The sequence below is a fragment of the Anolis sagrei genome, chromosome X (assembly GCF_037176765.1).
Source record: "Anolis sagrei isolate rAnoSag1 chromosome X, rAnoSag1.mat, whole genome shotgun sequence".
Classification (NCBI taxonomy): domain Eukaryota; kingdom Metazoa; phylum Chordata; class Lepidosauria; order Squamata; family Dactyloidae; genus Anolis; species Anolis sagrei.
This window is the reverse complement of record NC_090034.1, coordinates 33,505,311-33,525,671: the sequence shown is the minus strand read 5'-3', so window position 1 is coordinate 33,525,671 and position 20,361 is coordinate 33,505,311. Positions and strand designations below refer to the sequence as shown.

Below are 20,361 nucleotides of genomic sequence, written 5' to 3'. Positions count from 1 at the left end.
ACTGTGAGAGCCGTTCAGCAGTGGAACTCTCTGCCCCGGAGTGTGGTGGAGGCTCCTTCTTTGGAAGCTTTTAAGCAGAGGCTGGATGTCCATCTGTCAGGGGTGATTTGAATGCAATATTCCTGCTTCTTGGCAGGGGGTTGGACTGGATGGCCCATGAGGTCTCTTCCAACTCTTTGATTCTATGATTCTATGAAATTAGAAACACTAAAGGTTTAGGTGTGTTTAACTGCACTGGAGGATTCTGCAAGTTGCAGTAAAAGGAGGAATGTTCCTTCTGCCAAGAATTATACAAGTTAGAATCACAGAAGGCTGCCTCAGATGAAGTTAGCCCATTGGCCCACCAACAATGATTTGGAGTAGCTCTTTGATATCTCTGTCTGGATTCCCTCCTAGTTCTACCTAGAAGATTGAACCAGCAAAGGTTATTTCAAAACCTTTGCTCTACTAGTGACTTGCTGTCAGAACTATTATTTTTCTATGGTGTCGTTTTTAAGAGTGATTTAAAAATGAGCTTTTGAAATGGTTATTAACCCCTTATAACAAATTATTTTCCTTCTTAACAAAAAGTCTTCATCTGGCACAAAGGAAATAACATGGACTCCAGATAAAGTTAGTTTTAAATAGAAGACAACTGAGAAACAAGCACACGGGTGTAAACTTTCCTGTGGTCAGTGCCAGGGAGGTCTACTTATTACCTTAATAACAGCCCTTTTGGGCAAAACTACTCCCCCCCCCCCCACCTCAACAAGCATGACAAATGCCACTATGAATTCAGCATTCAACAAAGTGATGGTTTCAACAAGGCCATCTAAGCTGCCAACAAACCAACTGCATGTTCTGATTGTAGTTTCTGGAAGGTTAACAAACCACAGGTTGTTAGCAGAGGTGCATTAACCTACCACAGCAAGCCAAGTGCCAATAAACGACATTGTGGCTTGTTGAAACATGTGAATACAATAATTATGGTAATGTGTGAAATAACAGAAATCGCTTCCAATTCCAAGGCATTCGCAAGCAATTTTGGAGCCATGGAATATGAGCATGGCTATTTTCCCCCTCTGTAAATTACTTTCACGGCCACTGACTTTTAGTCATTCAGCACAAGATCTACATGAAACTATCTCTTCTTAAGTGCCAGCTATGCAGTGACTATTCTAGTTTCACTTTTTCTGAGTATTTTTTGTTGTTGTTAAGACTGCAAGATGGTAAAAATAGGTGAAACCACCTCTTTCTGGTTCCTGGCACTTTTCACATTTTTACTCATAATTCTCTTTCATCTTGCCATTAATGTGACCCCATTTAAACATGCATTTTAACCAATAGTCAAAAACACTTTCCTATTAAAGTCTATTTTTATATCTTTTTTCAGAGATAGGAAATCTATGGCCCTTCAGGTGTGGTTGCACTAGAAGTCCCATTGACCAGAGATGATAGGTATTATAGCTCCTAGTGATGGAAGCAGGTTGAATTCCCAATGGTTTTTATGGGTAAGTTTTGGTAAGAGAAACAACTGGAATGTTTTGGACTAAGAAAGCACTGAAATTTTTAAAATACATTCGCTGGACTTGCAGAAGCAGGTAAGTGGAGCCAGATGACATGGAAAGAATAGAGTTAAATTGTCAGTTATCACATGCCTCCCCACCCTATTTTGTTTGGCTAGCAAAGCTAAGAAGTTGCCCGTTCTGTATGAAATCAAGTTTTAAATGCATGTGACCCAGTGTCATGTTTCCAGGATGAGGGGTGGGAGTATAGCTGATGGGGGAATACACAAAGAAACATCTATATTTCCATGTCATGACCGCCTTTCCCCCCAAAACCATTTTACATGAAATTCTACATGGTGCCTTTCTGAGACAGCCACAAGGTTTGTCTAGAAGGCCATCTAACGACATCCTCATTGACAAAAGAAGAAAAGTACATTTGAAAGCCAGAAAAAATATACACTTTCCCCCAGGCCAATCAATGCAAGTCATGTGTTTGTCAGTCCTGCCCATCATAATCTGGTGACCACTGAATTCCAACTCTAAGTAGTCTAAGCTACTTACAAAGGAATGAAAGACTTGGCCATTTTTAATAATCCAGATATTCTAAGAGAAACTATTACCCTTAAATATACTCAATATCCTCTTTTTTGCATAAAACCTGTCATAAAACAGATTACAACACAAAACCACAAATAATATCATTAAGCCCTAAAAGCAATGGTCAAGATTCAATGGTGTACATTGCTATACAATGGTAGCTAGCCATCCTGAGTCCCTCTGCGGAGGTTGAGATAGGACGAGATATAAAAGCCCGGAATAAATAAATAAATAAATAAATAAATAGTGCACTCTGGACTTCTGGCCAATATTTAATGCCTAAATGCAGGTGCTATCCAGATCACCAACTGGAAGGGGTTCTTCTCTTCGAGGGTCAAAGGCAGGGATCCTCAAACTTTTTGAACAGAGGGCCAGGTCATGGTCCCTCTAACTGTTGGAGGGCCGGATTATAATTTGAAAAAAAACGTGAATGAATTCATATGCACATGGCACATATCTTATCTGTAGTGAAAAAAACACTTTAAAACAATACAATAATTAAAATGAAGAACAATTTCAACAAATATAAACTTATTAGTATTTCAATGGGAACTGTGGGCCTGATTTTGGCTGATAAATAGGATTGTTGTTGTTATATGCTTTCAGGTCGTTTCAGACTTAGGTTGACCCTGAGCGAGGGCCGGGTAAATAACCTTGGAGGGCTGTATCCGGCCCCCCGGCCTTAGTTTGAGGACCCCTGGTCAAAGGTATACCAAAGGATGGTACACCAAGATAAAACAAGTGGCACAAGTACTCTTTGTTGCTTGCTTGGTTTTCCTTTAAGGAAGAGGAAGAGAAAGAAGCAATGTAGCAATGTGTGACAGGCAGTACATTTCCAGCAAAGAAACTCTAGGTTCAAATCCCCACTGAGTCATCACTTACACTGGGTAACCTCTGGTCAGACCCCATATCTTAGGCCGACGTGCTTCAATGGATTCTTGTGAGGGTGAATATGGACAGAGAAAGCAGGCAAGACCCTTCTAGGCATTGTGAGCTTTCTTGGAAAAAGAGACTACAACTAGCCTTCCGCATTTGCGGGTTTAATTTTTGTGGATTTGATTAATATGTTATCTCCAAGAATCTCTAAGTCTTCTACGGAGATTCAAATGGTAAACTTCCAGTGGAAATTGACCATAGTCGACCTGGAGGACTGAGGCAGTTGCCTCACTTTGTCTGATTATGTGGTTGGCCCAAAGAGCCACTCAACAGGTTCCTGACTGTGCACCAGCACCTAGAAGAGGAGAGCAAGCAAGTTGGCCATTCCATCAGTTAGTGAAGTGGGATCAGCTATTCCCAGATATTTATAAACACCTCCAAGTGAGGCTGGCACATGGAGATGTAATTGTAGGAAAAACCATGGAGGTCACGGTCCACTTCAAGAGTCTTTAGCCTTTTTATTTGTGGAGACATCAAGGAAAAGTAGCAGCTGGTGTTCTTCGGCATTGCTCCAAGTAAATCAGCTTCCTATGTTTACAATTAATGAGCACAAAAACATTAAGGCAGAACACACCCTGCTAGACTCTCATTTAACATATGGCTGCTGTCAATAGCAAAACAATAACTGGTATTTATCACTTGTTATTTTGTTTACAGTTAGCTACTATTACTCAGATTCAAGAGCACTACAACAATTACCCCTCTATATTACGCACACCCAGTGTAGTATCAGAATGCTCCTAGAGTGTTGCGACTTGTATCAAGTAAAATCAGATCCCCCCTTCTGCATGCATTTTCCCCATTCATTGGGGCTGAAGAGGATCTCAGCCAATACATTTTGTTTGTTGCCCTCTTGCGTTTTTAGCTTCCCAAAGCCTTTAACACCGAACACCAAGAGGAAAATTGATTTTTTTTTTTTTGCCCCAGTGCATCTCATCATTTCTCACTTAGGTTTATGAGAGTCAGTATTAGATTTTTAAGAGAAGCGAGGATTAAGTAACTTACAGCATTACGGTGGGCTCTACACTGTAAAACATAAAACCTGAGCAAGCTGCAACAAGCTAAAATCAAATGTCTGTAAGAAAAAAACAAGCTACAAAAACACACAAAGACAAAAACAGAACAGTATAAAGAGCAGTAAATAATTCATAAATGTGGTCATCCAGTCGCTACTGGACTTAAGTGTCCATTAGACTTGTAATGATGACAAACCGTTTGGGATAATGGGAGATGGAGATGCTCATGATCTGTATGTGTGTGTGTGTGTGTGCGTGCACAAAGGTTCCACAGTTTAAAAGAAACAATGAAGCCACAACCAAAGTGAGGTGGCAGCAAACCACAAGGAACTCCCAACACAGTGTCAAGAGAGGGACAAGCTGCTTTGTCAAAGATATCTGTAAAAAGCCACATCTTAATCCACCATCTGAAAATCCATAGTGCTTCTAAGAGGCCACTCTTAGGAATATATTCATAAGAGAACTCTTTGGGTGTTTTAAACCAGATATGGAGAATTTGAAGACACCGTGCAAGAACACACAAGCAAGCTTTACTATCTAGATACCAACAAAAGCACTGTCAAACACAACCTCAAAGATCCTGTTCTTTGCAGGCGCCCACCATACTTTACTTGACAGATGAATCCCAAGCATGGTTTCACATGCAGGGACATACTGAAGGAGGAAATTCTTATGAAGAAAAACCATGGGGTCAGCATGCAAGCAAGTCCATTGACAGCTACTTTTGTAAAGATAAAGTAAACTTAAGCAAAAAGTCCCATACAAATGATGCAGCTTCATAAGCCCTAAAATCTGAATTCCAGATTTTCTCCCACTTGAATAAACATGTAAAATTGACACTTCTATGCTTTGCCTCCACAAAGAGATGTTAGCTATGGGAATGCCCCTTCAACCAGGCCCCTTCAGCTTCTTACCTTGAATTAAACAAAATGAATCATTCAGCAGGCTCCAGCTGGGTATTTAAGTCCAATACTTTGTCCTGGGGCAGGTTTACCCTCTCCTCAAAGCCTAGCAGACACATGTCTAACCTTGTCTGGAAGGCATCCAAAGAATGAGATTCCACACACCCCCCACCCCCATTGGCAGCCTGTTCCACCACAGTACAGATTTTAAATCTACATCCCTGAAGGCTGAATCCAGAGACTGGAAGAAGGAGGAGTCATAATTCAGTCAGAACTTGAAAAAGTTTGTGAACAGAACTCCCAGAATCTCATAAACCTCAGAATTCTGGGTGTAGAAGTCCAGTATGGCAACTTTTTAAAGTCCTGACTGAATTCCATTACTCTTTCTCCCATTCTCAGAGTTTACTTAAGCAATCCCTTATTGTCTGAGTATGATGGCATTCCAAGTTGTTGAAAGACATCTCTGTGTGATTTTTTTAAATGTGTGGAGGTCAGTGCACAGCCGATGAACACACAGTCTTCACAGAGTGAAGGTCCCAACCAGTAGTGTGGTTAACATGATGATGGCGGCTTCTCAATTTGTTGCAGCCTTCTTCCGCCTTCATAACCATTGTAACATGCACCATGTTATCCTTTGCCTGATCCACTCTTGAGGTCTTCAAATTATGCTTGATCTGGAACCTCCCCTGCGCCCCCCCTCCCTCCGGGGGGCATGACTCTGGTAGTTGCATCCGCAGGTTCACTGGAACACACAAGCCACCTCACCACAACAAGGTGACAATCTATCGAGACAAGGAGGGTGAAAATAATCTATATACCTGTAGATTTATATCTCTATATACCTTGGGAGATCTCACAAGCCTATCTCATGAGAGGCTTACCTTAGGGTCCCCATAAATCAAAATTGTCAATTCTGATGCCTAGACATATATACTTTATCATTTATTTCAGGGGCAGAATAATTTCAGATTTCCATGATCTTTGTTGCTGTAATGTGCTTTCAAGTTGCCTCTGGCATATGATAACTCTGTGTAACTCAACAATAGATTTCTAAGTATCAAAACCCCACTGATTGCTACATATACTTTCATGCCTCCTAAGTGGAGGACATTTATTTTAGGGTTGTAAACTTTGTTGTTTAGGGTTGTAAACTTTGAAAACCTTTGCTCTTCAGATGTTTGAGATAACTCCCAATATCCTTACCACTGATGATTCTGGGTGAAGTTGACAGGAGCTGTAAGGCAAAATACCTGGAAAACCAAAGGATCCTCACCCCTAATTCACTTGTGTGCCATAATAAAACAGCATGTCACACAATTAAAACACCTCCAAAGTGTACAGTTATACCAATATTGTGCAGTTATTTATCACACAGGACTCAAAGATACATTTTGCCATCTTAAAACAGTGGATGGGAGTGTTTGAGTAATAGCACAGCAATGCTGCTCTATTATTTTACTTCTCTCACTTGCTTTCATTAAAGAGAAATCCTTTATTCTGGCACAGTCTGTGAGAAATACCTTTGTTATGCTTGTTCTTCGAAAGCAAACAAGTATTCCTGAAAGCTAGAAATACAAAGAGGCTGGTTTCAGTTACAGCTGCATCGGCAAGTAAACCAATACTCTCTACCATCAAGGAATTGAGAAAGGAGAAAAGTCAATGATTCAGACATGACAAAATATTCAATATCTTTTAATCTATTTGGTTGTCTTTTTAAAAGAACAAATACAGGGCCTGATTTGGGAGCTACTCAATGGAGAGACCATTTTCAATGGTGCTACCATACCAGAAAATGAAGGATTTGAAGTTGCTGATCAAAGTACAGACCCCAGAATTTGATAGGATGGAACCAATGTCTCCACAAATTCCCATTCAACTTCAATCCAGAACTCTTGCTCAAACAGTGCTGTGGAATCCCGCCCCCCATCCATCCACCTGGTTTGGACAAACAAATGATGGGTATTAAAGTGGGAGCGTATAAGCCCATGACATGCCACCAGCAGCCAAACTATCAAGAATGAATAGGTGTGGGTTTTATCTGCTGCTTCCTACTGATAATTACAGGGTTGGCTTTTCTTTTTAGACATCACTGAATGATCACAAGTGAGAAGTCAGCAATGCTTGGGGAAGTTACATGCTTTAAAAGCACAGTGACATACTTCTTAATATGGAAGAATGCTCTAGTGCCAAATCTGGGCACATCTACATAAGAAAGTTGTAGATTGCACGGGGAAATGACTGCCAGAAAGTCCAGATAAAATAGGAAGACTCAGTGAAGTCAATGTGATTAATCACAGCGATAGTATTCATCTCATTTAGGTATTAATTACATTTGGATACACAAAACATTTTTGAAGCACATTTTGCATCAAGACAATTGTTCAAAACACCCAAGAACTCTCTTCTAAGATGGGGCAGTTGAAACATGTTAAATTACTTTTTAAACTGTTATAACGAAGAAATCTCTCCCCCTCCTTAAGGCACAGTTCTTTGAGGCATGCTGAAATTAGAATATGAATACTTCATCATGCTTTCCCCCCACCCAAAAAATTATATAATGGAAGGGGAAGTGCATCTTTCTAAATAACTATGCTTTTAAACTGCCAATTATTCCCATAAAAATAACTTCCAAGGAAGGTTTTGAATTTGTTGGACTATAAAAGTTAAGTTAAAAGAAAGCTGTAGACTTGCGTATACTTATTGGGGTTGCTGCAAGTTCAGTGGGACTTGCAAAGGAATCAATATATCAGAAATATGCTGGTCATGTTGAGGCGGACACTGGAAAACACTGGAAGACTGGACTACTGCAATGTACTTCATGCAGGGATTGGTTGGTTTACAACTCCTGAGCTGATGAAAGCAATAGTCTAGCCTCCCTAGAAAATGATATGTTAGGGGAATACTGGGATGTAATACGCATCCCAATATTAAGTCACAACTGTTCATCCAGGCTATCAACAAGACTAATTCATTGATTGGCTGCATGACCTCTGGAACTCATATATTAACTCCTGACTGCATTTCTACCCAATTAATATAGGGGTGGCACAATTGTCAAGAGCCTATTGCTGTTTACAAAACCCACTTAAGCATGCATTGGAAAGGTCACTCCAGAACACAGAAAGTTACTTTTAAAAGGAATCAGTTGCAGTCAAGTTTCAAGACCAATCGAATTGCACCAGACCTAGAAAGGCCCACAAATAATTCCAGGGGTGAATATTTTTTGGAGTTTAAGTAAGTTTAAGCATGAATATCTAGTCTGTTAATAAGGGAATCACACTCTACATAAAGTAACCACATGTTTCCCCAGCCTAAATACCATAAAGACACCAGATCCTGTTGCATCATGAAGCTAAGCAGAGTTAGTCTTTGGATGGGAGACTATTAATTAATCCCAGGTGCTGTTGGCTACATATCTGAGGAAGGAACTGCAAAACCCTAGGACATGCATGGGGTTGCCATAAGCCGGCAAGCGACTTGAAGGCACACACATACTGCCCCTCCCCCCAATCTTATCAAAGTTGGCATCTATAATATATCTTAGGTTATACAATTCAAATTAAAAATCAAGTTATTTGTAATACAACCGAAGAGAAATGACCCACTATTGGACTCAGTAGAGTTAAACAGATCATAGCTGCAGCCCAACATGGCAAATCATCACCAGTTATTTGTGGCAGGAATAGGCTTTAAAATGTATTTGATTCCTAAAATGTCTGGTCCTTACAGTCACTTCTGTTATTTAGATGGGATCACAACACACGTGAACAAGTCTTACAAAAAAGCCAGAGGTGTCTGTGTTGGGCATAAGAAAAGTTATGAAATTGTTTGACTTGGCTAAAGAGGACCTCTGAGCATCTTGAAAGCTTGCACACATTTTGTGCTCTATTTTATTAACATAATATGAGCATCAAAAATGTTGTGCAAGTTTATCGGCAGACAAAAGACAGCAGAGTCCTCTGTGCTGCCAAAATGATTTCGACCCAAAGCGAGAGGAAGTTCTTTTCCAAGAATTTTCTGAAAGTGTTGAGTCATGCTGAATGCTGGCACCAGACCACATAACCCAAGGGGAAAGGGATATAAACAAGACACAAACAGCCAGCTTCTCACAAAGGTGCAGAAAATGAACGAATGTCCCTGGAACAGTGAAGGGGAGAGGTTCAGGAAACTGGGTGGCATTAATTAGCTTCGTTCTCAAAGGAAAAGCCTGGAAGGCACCGATGGCAAATTTATCATAGAATCAACCAATACATTTACTCAAAGATGGCATACACACACACACACACACACTTCCACCTGCCATGTTGAACCCACCAAGATGCAAACCCTGGGAAAATAACATTTTGAACTGTAGTTCCAAAAACATGGTGGCTGGAGGATCTGGGGGTGTAGTCCAAAATGTAAATAGCTTAAAAAGGAAGGGCAAAGACCACATGCATTTCCATCTGTTCCCTAGACTTGTACTCGCTCAATTAGCTCCCATTTTCCTTCCTCTTACGCTGGGTTAGACCCTGCTTTCTATAGCATTCAAACAAGGCCGCCCCTTCCCCACACAGTACTCCAATGTCCCCTCAAAGACTACCATTTTAAGAAACACTTGGGAACCTCCACTTTTCCCCACCATAGCTCAGTCCAACTGGCAATAGAAACACCCCCTTCTTCCCCCTGCTGATCTCAGTCTCCACTTTCCTGGTGTCTTCTGTCCCCTCCACAACTGCGGATTACAGATTGTAAACTGCCTGGGGCAGGGACTTGTAATTTGCAAGGCACAATGCAGGCCAACTGTACTATAGCAAGAGTCAACACAATGAATTTCGCCCCCTCCTAGCTCTTTAATGTCCTCTTGGCAATCTTCCTCTGATTCAGTCAATGCACATTTACCACCATTCACAAGTTATGCTCACCCTTCTAGCTAGCAGGAGAAAGGTTCCTGAATGCTGGCTCACATTCTGCTACTAGAATAGGATGCCATTTCATCACATGTGGCTGGTTACACTCTGATAGCATTTAGCCCTTCTTGCATACATTCTTTTTTGCACTACGCCTCCCTCATTCTTCCACCCTCTAAACAAAATTAGTGAAACTGATGAACTCAGGGAAAAGCTATACCAGTTTCACCAATGCTTTCTTAGGTCGTATCAAGCATAACCAAGATGCACCAACAGGCTCTTCTGAATCTGAGATCTCTGATGATGAATATGGCAGATTTTCTCCTGATGTTTGTTGTCCATTTCACCAGAGTGGGAGAGATGGCAAATAAAGTCAAGGGTGAGAAAAAAGGTACATTTTTTTACTAAAAAGAAAAAAACTTTTCTGGAAGCCTTGACTAACAAGTTTATTAGGGCATAGGCTTTCATGAGTTAAGATCGACTTTATATGTGTGAAATGTTACATTACAAAATAGAAGGTGGAGGGTTTAGAACATGTACAAGGTTACTCTCAGCATGTACAAGTCTACTGGTGTGTGAGAACAGATAACTGAATGGAAGGAAATATTAATCAGGTATGGAACTCTTCTATTTGCTGGCAACTCAACAGATATAACAACTGTAAGTCTACCTTCCCACACAACCATTGATCAAATTAAGAAGCTGATAAGCACATTTACAATTACATTCTTTTATACACACACACTGATAGGAAGAGGGATCTAAAAAAGAATTTAAAATAAAGTAGGAGGTAGAAAGAGAAATTAGTTCATGTTGAGTCACATGTCACAAGCAAGCCATGGCTATGTCAAAAACTAACCTTCCACTCCTGAAATATCCAGATCTGCCAAACTAAAAATCCTATCATCCCTGGTCAAAATGGCTTTGCTGGTTGGAGCTTATGAGAGTTCTAGTTCAATGCCCTTGAAGTGTAGCAGGTTGGAGAAAGTTAAACAAGAAAACCACACGTTCTATATATCTTACAGCTCCATGGGAATATTAAGATCTGAGAAGGCAAGACAAAACATCACCCTATATAAGACATGTGCAGCCTATTCAGACACTCATTTGGCACCCATTAATGTTTTAGCAGCAAAAGGGGAAAATGTCTTGTTTTTCAGGTTGGACAGTACAAGGAAGTGAAGCAAAAACAATGCATTGGCTTTGCCACACAGCTGTTCCATCACTTTATTTTGGAACTTTGCCCCTTTCCCTCCTGGCCTATACTCGGGGTCACTGTATTGCCATAAATCCACACATTTCCAGCACACACTGCAGCCAAAGCTCAGTGGAAAAGCAAGGAAACTTCTGGCCCTCCAGCTGTATTGGGCTACAACTCACTGCTGGGTGGGGCTGATGGGAACTGTAGGTCAAAACATCAGGAGACACAGATGTTTCCCATCACTGGCCTAATGAAAAATATGTTTTATGGGAAAAGATCAGTGAATCCCTTTCCCTTACACCATGGATGTTGCTGGACAGCAGCACCCTACAGCCCTAGTCAACATGGCCTATGATGAAAAATGCTGGGAACTGCAGTTCAACAACTGGAAGATGGCATGATTCCCACCCTGACTTACACTAACCGGGCAGCTGTGCAGCATCATTCTGCTTACTCTCTCTCTTGTTTTGCTTCAGTGGACCATGACCAGAAGGCCAGCTTTGGTAACAAACTGATGCTGCAGAACTGCAGGGGGAGGCAATAAAGAGTTATCCACTCCCCTCCCTACTAGAAGCAGCAAACAGAATGACTTGGCCTGTGCATCTCAGCAGCCTGCTGAAAGAGCCTGCTCCTGAAAGGATGGCCCATGGGCTGTCATATCAAGTCAAAGAGTGCTGGTCTCCCAAGTCCTTCAAGCCATGAGACATTACAACAACCTGAAGTCTTCTGACAGTCACAATGCTTGCATGCCTGAACCAACTAAAGACACATCTATAACAACTTTGATCTTTCTCCATTTAAAAAAGCAGTGGTTCTATTCTATCTCATACAGTTTTTTTTTTCAGACAGAAACACAGTAAAAGAAGCTAGCCCTCTCCTCATCTCAGGGCAACGATGAAGTTCAAACAGCGGGCATGTTGTGAATGTGTGCCACATATATACAGTGCAACTTATTGGAAGCATGTCTATAGGGGCTACGAAAGCCCCATATGCACACTACATGTGACTCTACCTTGCTTTAAATAATGGATTCTCTTTGAAAGATATTCCCCCTCAACACCCCCCGCCCCCATAGTGGCAGAACTACCACTAGGGAGAGGTGGTGTAGCATGATAAGTTGAGTGTTGGACTACAAAACTCAGAAACCAGGATTCAAATCCTCTCTGTCCAGGCATGGAAACCCACTGGGTGATTTTAGGCAAGCCACTCTCTCTGAGCCTCAAAGGGAGGCAAAGGCAACCCACCCCCTAAACAAATTCAGGCAAAAAAGCCCCATGATAGGTTTGCAAGAAGTCATTAATGACTTGAATGCATACAACAACACTAGCAGTATCTGGGAGTCCCCCCAAAATGAGTGGGGTCAAATGAAAATCACCTATGGATGTGATTAGTAGACAGGTGTTCTGGAGCAAGGGATGCAAATTGTGGCAATGAGGAGAGAATAGGTTCACAAAGCCTTGATAATTGCAGATTAAATTAAAATGCATTTGAAGACATAAGAGAGAATGAATATGTGGGATTGTAGGGGGCAGAATGATACATGGCATGTGTAATGGAGCCAAGTGGAGCTGGGAAGTGGAGCAAATATGCAAGAACAGAGGAGCCAGCAAACAAGAAAGTTTGAGAAACCTCATGTTTTTGCAAACAACCAGGCTGGATGAGGCAAGAGTCGAACCACAGACTCCCAGCAATTCATGCCCAAGAAAGTCCATAGTTCAGCGGCAGAACACATGCTTTACATCCAGGGCACAGCTTCAATCTTCAACATCTCCAGTTAAAACAGTAATGGGGAAGCATTCGTCCTATGCATCTTGTGAACTGCAATTCTCATAGTCCCACTGCCAAAAGGAAGTGTAGCACTAATGCTTGTAGGCTAAAGATGTTATCCCCATGTCTCCGCCTGCTAATCAAAGGGGTGGCAAACCTTTAGTCCGCATATGATTTGGTGTATAACTGCCACAACCCCATACCATGGCCATACTGGATGGGGCTTCTGGGAGTTGAAGTCCAAAACATCTGCCAGACCAACAGTTCTCAGACCCTGTTATAAAGGCAAAGCTCATTGCCATTGATTTCCCATTTAATATCCAATCCTGGACTACTATATGTTTTTGCTTTCCCCTTGTATTCCCAAACCCTGGGACCAAGAGGAAAAATATCTCTCTAGGAATTCCTACTCAAAGCATAACTAATTCTGACAAGTTTGGGCATCTAGTAGTTTAGCTCCTTAACTATCAAACCAGTTACATGTCAGTTTTTATAGCATATTTCAAAGAATTTGGGGAATTTCAGATCCTGAAACAGAGGAGGAAAATGGAAAGAAAAACAATGACTGACACGTAATACGAAACATCAGCACAGCTTCTTTACCACAGTATCTGCAGTACAGTAACAAGAAATATCTACCACTTTATAGTTACATTCTAGAAAAATGTAGTATTAGCCTGGAGAAGGATGGCAAAAGGTCAGTCATTTTCTTGTGGCATAAGATCTTTGGCAGGCAATAAGAAAGTGTGTCCCACAATAAGACTGTTCAAAGCAGAGTCCAGTTAAATCAGATTGTTTCAGTAGCATGAAAGGAGAAATGTCTCACTGGCCAGCAAAGCAGCAGAAACTTCCACAACATCTAGCATACAGGGCTCAAGAGACTTCAGAAGTCAAAGCACTGTGCATTAAGAACTGCTCACACTTTAGATGGCCTCAACCCAAGAGAGACAACTGGGAGAAGTTGCAGCATCCTTTTAAAAATGCCCCAGTGTGGTTTGAATTGAACCTCAACCTCTGATTAGAATACACTGGTTTGATTATAACTCCAAAAAGTGATTTTAAACCACTTTTCCATCAGCTATCAATTAACAATGCTGATCTTTCCCCTTCAGACAAATAGAAGACTGCCATGAGGTTTCAATATTCAGTTATTTTTAAGGAAGATCTCCAGCTTCATAGCTGGGCTTGGATTCTTTGGTAAGAAACTCAACAGCTGAGCTCCGGTTAATTTTTCACCAAGTCCAGCCAGGCAGCATGTCCAGCCATGCTGAAATACAACCACCACCCCGCTCCCTCACCAGCCCTTCCCCCACTTCTTCAGACCCCATTGAGCTTAAGCTGTCACACAGCCCACATAATAGCTGAATCACAAATGCAATTCGTTTCTGCCTCTTCCTCCCCCCTCCTCGTGCCCACCAAACCTTCCCAAGACAACATCTGCTACTGGCTTGCTGAAACCAAGGTGCTCTTGGCGGCAGGGGCTTCTAGTTCTCACTAAAACCCAGAAGTGCCTCAATTGAATAGAAGAAACCGAAGCAAACATGTTTTCTTTAATATCTTTTAAAAATCAAGTACAAGTATTGTAGGAAAGATGTACACATGTTACCCATGTGCAAGGGTACATTTTTCTTTGGGAAACGACCATAAGGTCTACTTTTCTCAATCAGCTTAAAAGATGCCCCTTCAAGATGGCAGTGTTGGAGGGCCCCATCTGGCATTGCAGACTCAAATCCCGAGTTCGATCTTGACCTGAAAGCCAAAGCAGACTATGTAGGCTCGCATCATTTCATCTTCTACACAAGTATCAGAACAAGGCTACATGTGCATTTCCACTCTCTCAGATTCCTTTATGAATAGGCAACTAGCAAGTTATGTTTTAAGGAGCTTTATTATCAGCGAGCTCACACACACACACAAAATCCATCACCTTACCTAGAGGGCACTTCTAATTGTTTTTCTTCCTTCAGTGTTTAATTCTTTCTTTAGGAGAAATTTAGACTTGCAGAACACAGAGAAAGCCTTCAAAAATACACAGAACACAGAGGGGCTTTTTTTTGCATAGAGACCCCTTTCTAGGGTTAAGCAAACAATAAAAGACCTCCCATCCCATCCCACCTTATCACACCATTTCGTCTACTAAACATCACAGGGCAGCACAATACTTCAGAGGGCTTCAGCCACACTTTTTCACCACAAGTAGTTGTGTTCATGCCAGCTTTCTTTTCAAATTACTGCTTTGCTTAAGACCTCCTTTAAAATCTAGATTTCAAACACCACTTACATTTTTTATACCAGAGCATGAGCTACTCTTTCCCAAAGAAGCCAGAGCTCCCTTGTTCAAGGGGGACACAGAAAGAGCCTCCTCAAAGACTGAGTAAATACAGTTGGGCATCCCCTGGGCAACATTTCTTGTAAACAGCTAATCTTCCCAACCCAAAAGCATTGCTTTACAACATTTAAGCAATGTTTCTGACATGAAATAATATAACCCTTATTTTAAAAAGCTGTTTCTTGTTTAAAAGGAAAGTGCGAGTACATGTGAAAATATACCTATCAAAAATAAACAGAGATCTCAAGAGTCCAAGGGAATTCACCCCCATGTTGGCATGTGTATCACACTTCCTAAACAGTAAGCAAAAGCAACTGCAATTGTGGGGAGACACACATCTGCTTCTCACTATTCTTTGCACTGATGAACCCACGCAGTCAAGGTCCATTTCTGAGGTTACTTTTCTGAAGAAATGAATGGGTGTGCACACATCTTAAGATATGAATGGACACGTGTGTAAATAAAGTGTTTTTGATACCAATGAAATAAGACACTTATGCTCCAAATGTAGAGGGAAGACACTCTCAATTTTATTTTTGATTCGTAGTTGATAAAATGATATAAGAGGAGGGAGCAAGATGATGGAGAATGTCCTTTCTAAAAGAATACAGAAAAGGTGCACCCAGATAAGCCCTAAATGTATACCCCACTGATATCAACAGGATTTATACCTAAGTTTAAAAGAACCATAGCAATTGTCTGATATACCACCTGTGACTTCAGAAGTCAAACTAGTCTAAAATTAACACAAGAGCCTTGTGGCATCTTCAAATTTAATACATTTATTGCAGTGTGCTTTTGAGGACTCCAATTTCATCAGATGCAAGAAACACAGGGTTTAGGGTGTGATCACAGATACTGCTGTTGAAGTGAAATGAAGCACAGAAAGTATTGACAGTGACTGTTTTGTTTCAAAAGTAGCACTGGACTCTTGTTGCGCTTGCAGCACTTTCAGGAGTCAGTCATTTAATGAAAAGACATCAAAACAGCTATGGAGAACTGTGGAAATAAATCCATTTTTCCTCCTGGGGCAGGCAGAATTGTAAAAGCCCTGTTCCTGAAGAGCCACTTACAGCTCCTACCTGACTATTGTCATCAAAGTTGGTGCTTTGATTCTGAAAACACACACACTCTACATCTTTGTTCATAGTAAATTGTTTTCTCTCACACACACAAACCTTTCCCTCCCTGCATGTGCAAGCATCTCCACTTCAATGAAATGGTGTACACTTAATAAAATCTGCTTTCTGGTCACCTAACATTTTTCTTCCAGTTCTTATTGCCTTTCAATAAACATACCAGTATTTGTGTCCCCCATATACTCCAATAAGAGCCCCTAATTGACAGCTACACCATGGTCTTTTCCACAGATTGCATTCAGCAGTGAGTGTGTGTGTGTGTGTGTGTGTGTATGTATATGTGTGTATATATATATATACACACACACACACATACACACACCTCCTGCAATCATACAGTACAAAAAGCAACCATAGTGGTATAAAAGGGCAATCAAACACAAAAAGCCTTGAGCTAAATCATCTTGAGTGCTGCTGTTGTTATAGTATACTCTCAAGTCGCTTCTTGCCAGCATATATTTGTTCAGAAGGGCTTTGCCATTCTCTGAGGCTAAGATAATGTGACTTGTCCAGTGGCTTTCCATGGCAGAAATGGGTTTTGAACCCTGTTCTTCTTCAGAAGTGTAGTCCAATGCTCAAACTACCACACTGGCAGTCAATTCATTACTTTGGTAAGCCCTAGTGATTTCAATGGGTCAACCTATTTGGGATAAAAAGTGGATTTAACACTCTAGTCTCTCTTTTCTAAAGATTAAAAAAAAAGATTTTCAGAGTTCCCTCAAGGGCCCCTCCACCCAAGGTAATGTCACAACAGCATTCATAAAATGACTAAACAAGAAGAAACCAGCTGGGAAGGACTGATTAAAAGGGGGGCGTGGAAGCAGTGGAGAGGGCAAGGGTGGTGAGGAGAAGAAAATAAGTGTCCTTGTTTTGCTCCTTGAGGAGTACCCAAATCATATTCTTCATCTTATTCCTACCCTGATTTCTCTCTAAAAAGAGACCCAATTTTTTTATGTCTCTAAAGTTCCCAAGGAGAGCAGTTCCAATCCTTTCTTTGCCCACTTCCCAAACAGAAGGCACAGGAAAGCCAGGGCCGAGCACAGCAGCATGCCCAGTAAGAATAACACACATTCCACAATGAGGGAGTTTTTTCACTTCCAAACACTAGTCTTCTAGTGAGAGATTCATAGAGCCATTTCTCTTGTGGGAAAGCATTTCATTCATCCAATTGAACTAAAAGCAACACAACAAAAAACAAAAACATTGGCACACTCCCTGTGTGACCCTGTCCCTCCCCTCAAGATTAAAAGTTGCCAAACCTGGAACTTCTATTTGGTAGACAACATAGGGCCCTTCCACACAGCCATATATCCCAGAATACCAAGACAGAAAACCCCACAATATCAGCTTTAAACTGGGTTATCTGAGTCCACACTGCCATATAGCAGAAAATGTGGGATTTTATTCAGCTGTGTGGAAGGGGCCATATGTTATCTAATTTAGTGTACTACTTGGTTGTCTTCTACAACTTTGGGTAAGGAGTTGGTTCCTACTCTGTTTTTTTCACTTCCATGTCTTTAATTTAGTTTGTTTGTTTTATTTGATTTTTCACTTTTCTTTGTTTGACAACGGAGGGATGTTTGCATACCATACAACAAATAAGGGGAAAGATAATGTTATTTTAAATATCTTTAGAAAGAGAAGAATGCGCAACTCCTATCCAAAATCTTTGTAGATGAAAACTTACAGTATTTCTGTAAGCATTCCAACCTCTTCAGATGACATATGAAGATACAGAGTGAAGAGGGGGCAGCCAGGAAGACGCAGCTCCATCCTGCCTCCTGCAACATCACTTGGGATGTTATCATTTAACTTTTGAGAATGTGTCATTTTTTTGTTGTTTTTGGGATCTGGGTGGGGTGGTTATTTTGTCCTGGTCCAGTTTCTTTATGGCATTGAATGTTTGCTGATATTTGTTGTAAACCGACTGAGTTTTACAACATTATGTGCAGAAGAGGCAAAAGCCAAACCTGAGACAACAAGAGCAGCATGACCTGAGAAACCTCCCTGGACTCTTTGGTCCCTTTAAGGAATAATTGAGCTTGGTGTTTAAAAGGGCTCAGCCCTGGTGAGTAGTTGGATAGGATCTCAAATGGGAGGGGGGGGGGTTCTAATTCAGAGGAAGGGACAGGCCAAATCCAGCTCGCTGAGGAAACTCCTGGAAATGCATGCCGGGGTTCGCCATAAGTGGTTTTGAAAGCACATGGGCACACACAAGGGCCCATTCTCTGGCGTCCTCCAAAAGCCATGGGGCGGGAGGGAAAAGAGGAGAAGGGGTGGGCATTTGGGATGTCAGAACCCCCTCCAGGCCCTCGGGCTCCTTTTGAAACCGGCAAGTGGGCAACAAACTCCACACACCCCTTTCCCCCGATCGTCACAACGCCCCGCAGAGCCAGTGTCTCTATCATCTCAATGGAGATGCGAGAGGAGAAAAGCGAAGAGGAGGGTGAAAGAAAAGAGACCGAGAAGGAAGAAGCGCTGTGGCAAAAGTTCAAACGCGGCTGGGGAAAGGGAAGGAGGGTCTCCCCCCCCCCCCTTCGTTCCTTCTCTAGGATCGCTCGGCAGGGAGGGAAGGAAGGGGGTGTGAGAAGAAGCCCTTTGCCCTGGCATCTCGCGGATCTCGCTCTAAAAGAAGTCCTGGCATCTATACCGGATTTGGGTGGGCGTGTGAATCCCTTTAAGTATCGTCTTGAAGGGGGGAGAGGTTCCCTCGCCTTGGCGTTTCTACGGATTTGGGGGCGGGGGGGAACATCCCTTCGTAGACCGCAATCAAAAGGAAACCAGGGAGGGGGGAGCTGGGTTGCTTTTTTCGTTGCCCTGGCATTCCTGCGGAATTGCTTACTTAAATATCGCCCCCGTCGCCTTGGCATTTCAGGAAAGGTGTGCGCCTTCTCCCTTTAAGAGACCCCAATCCCTTGCTAGCATCTCTACAGATTGGGGAGGGGGGTGTATGTGTATAGTCCCTTTATTATATGGATCGCCTGCCGAAAGACACAGGGGTTCCCTTGGGCTTCTTCGACACTATGATCAAAGCAGATCCTCCACTGGAACGGGATGAGAGAAGTCCACACTGCAATATAACCAAGCTCAAAGCAGATATTGTGTGTTTTGGATGGCAGTGTAGAAGCTCTTTCATCCCTACGGATTTGGAAGGGGTGTCGTCTCCTTCCAAAGAGACTGATCTTTTTCTTCCCCCCAATTGCCACTGAAGAAAGGGTGAGACTCTCGTTTGTTTGCCCCAAAACGGAGCTCAAACACATACAAATCACACCCTCTCCGCCCTTTTTCCTCGGAGTCCCATTCCCCTGCAGCAGTCCCTTCGCGAGGGGCTGCCAAGTTGCCACCTTTCCGCCTTCCTGCTGGGGATTGTGAAGGGCTGCGAGGGGCGAACTTCTCTCCGCAAAGCCCCCGTTCTCCTTTGTGCGTGGCTCTGTGGAGAAACTCCCTCCGAGGTCCTTTCCCTCACCCACCCACCCACCGACGGACGGAGGGGAGGCTTACCTTTTGAATGGCATGCTTGCTCTTCTCCTGCCAGGGCCGGCTCTGGCTCTTCCTCTTCCTCCGCCCCGGTGTCTCCCTCCTGGCTGCCCGCCGCCGGTGCCTTTATTATACCCGCGCCTCCCGCATCTCACCGCCTTCCTCGCGGCGCCATCTTGCCCGTCCGTGACGTCGCCGCGCTTCTCACCCCTGACCCACATTTGAATAGGAGCCAAGAAGGGGCGGAGGGGGGGGGGCTCTGCCCGAGGAGAAGAAGAGCCCGAGGGGGCGTGGCTTGAAGCGCCCTCGGCGTCTTGGGCCACGCCCCCTCTCGCCTCTGCTCCTTTTGGCCCCTCCCTTTCTAGCCAAGGAGGGTGGCTGGGACCCCTCTCCCAGGGCCCGTCTATACAGCCACAGAACCCAGAATGTCAAGGCAGATCATCCACACTATCTGCTTTGGACTGGGTTATCTGAGTCCACACTGCCATATAATCCAATTCAAAGCAGATAACCAGAAATGAGATCCTGGGATATTGGGTAGTGTAGAAGGGGCTACTACGGTCCTTGCCACACAGTCATATCAACCAAATATCACAGTATCTGTTTGGGACTGGGATGTCT

The 20,361-nt window shown here is 42.5% G+C and overlaps 1 protein-coding gene across 1 annotated transcript in view; it reads right to left on the bottom strand.

Annotated features, from left to right (window-relative positions):
- Window positions 1–19,981, bottom strand: part of HIC2 (HIC ZBTB transcriptional repressor 2) — a 78,922-nt gene extending 58,941 nt beyond the window's left edge. Inside the window, exon 1 of the mRNA XM_060785931.2 lies at window positions 19,765–19,981. The gene's annotated coding sequence lies outside the window, so the exon portion shown is untranslated. The remainder of the gene's footprint in view (window positions 1–19,764) is intronic.
- Between the last annotated feature and the right edge of the window lie 380 nt (window positions 19,982–20,361).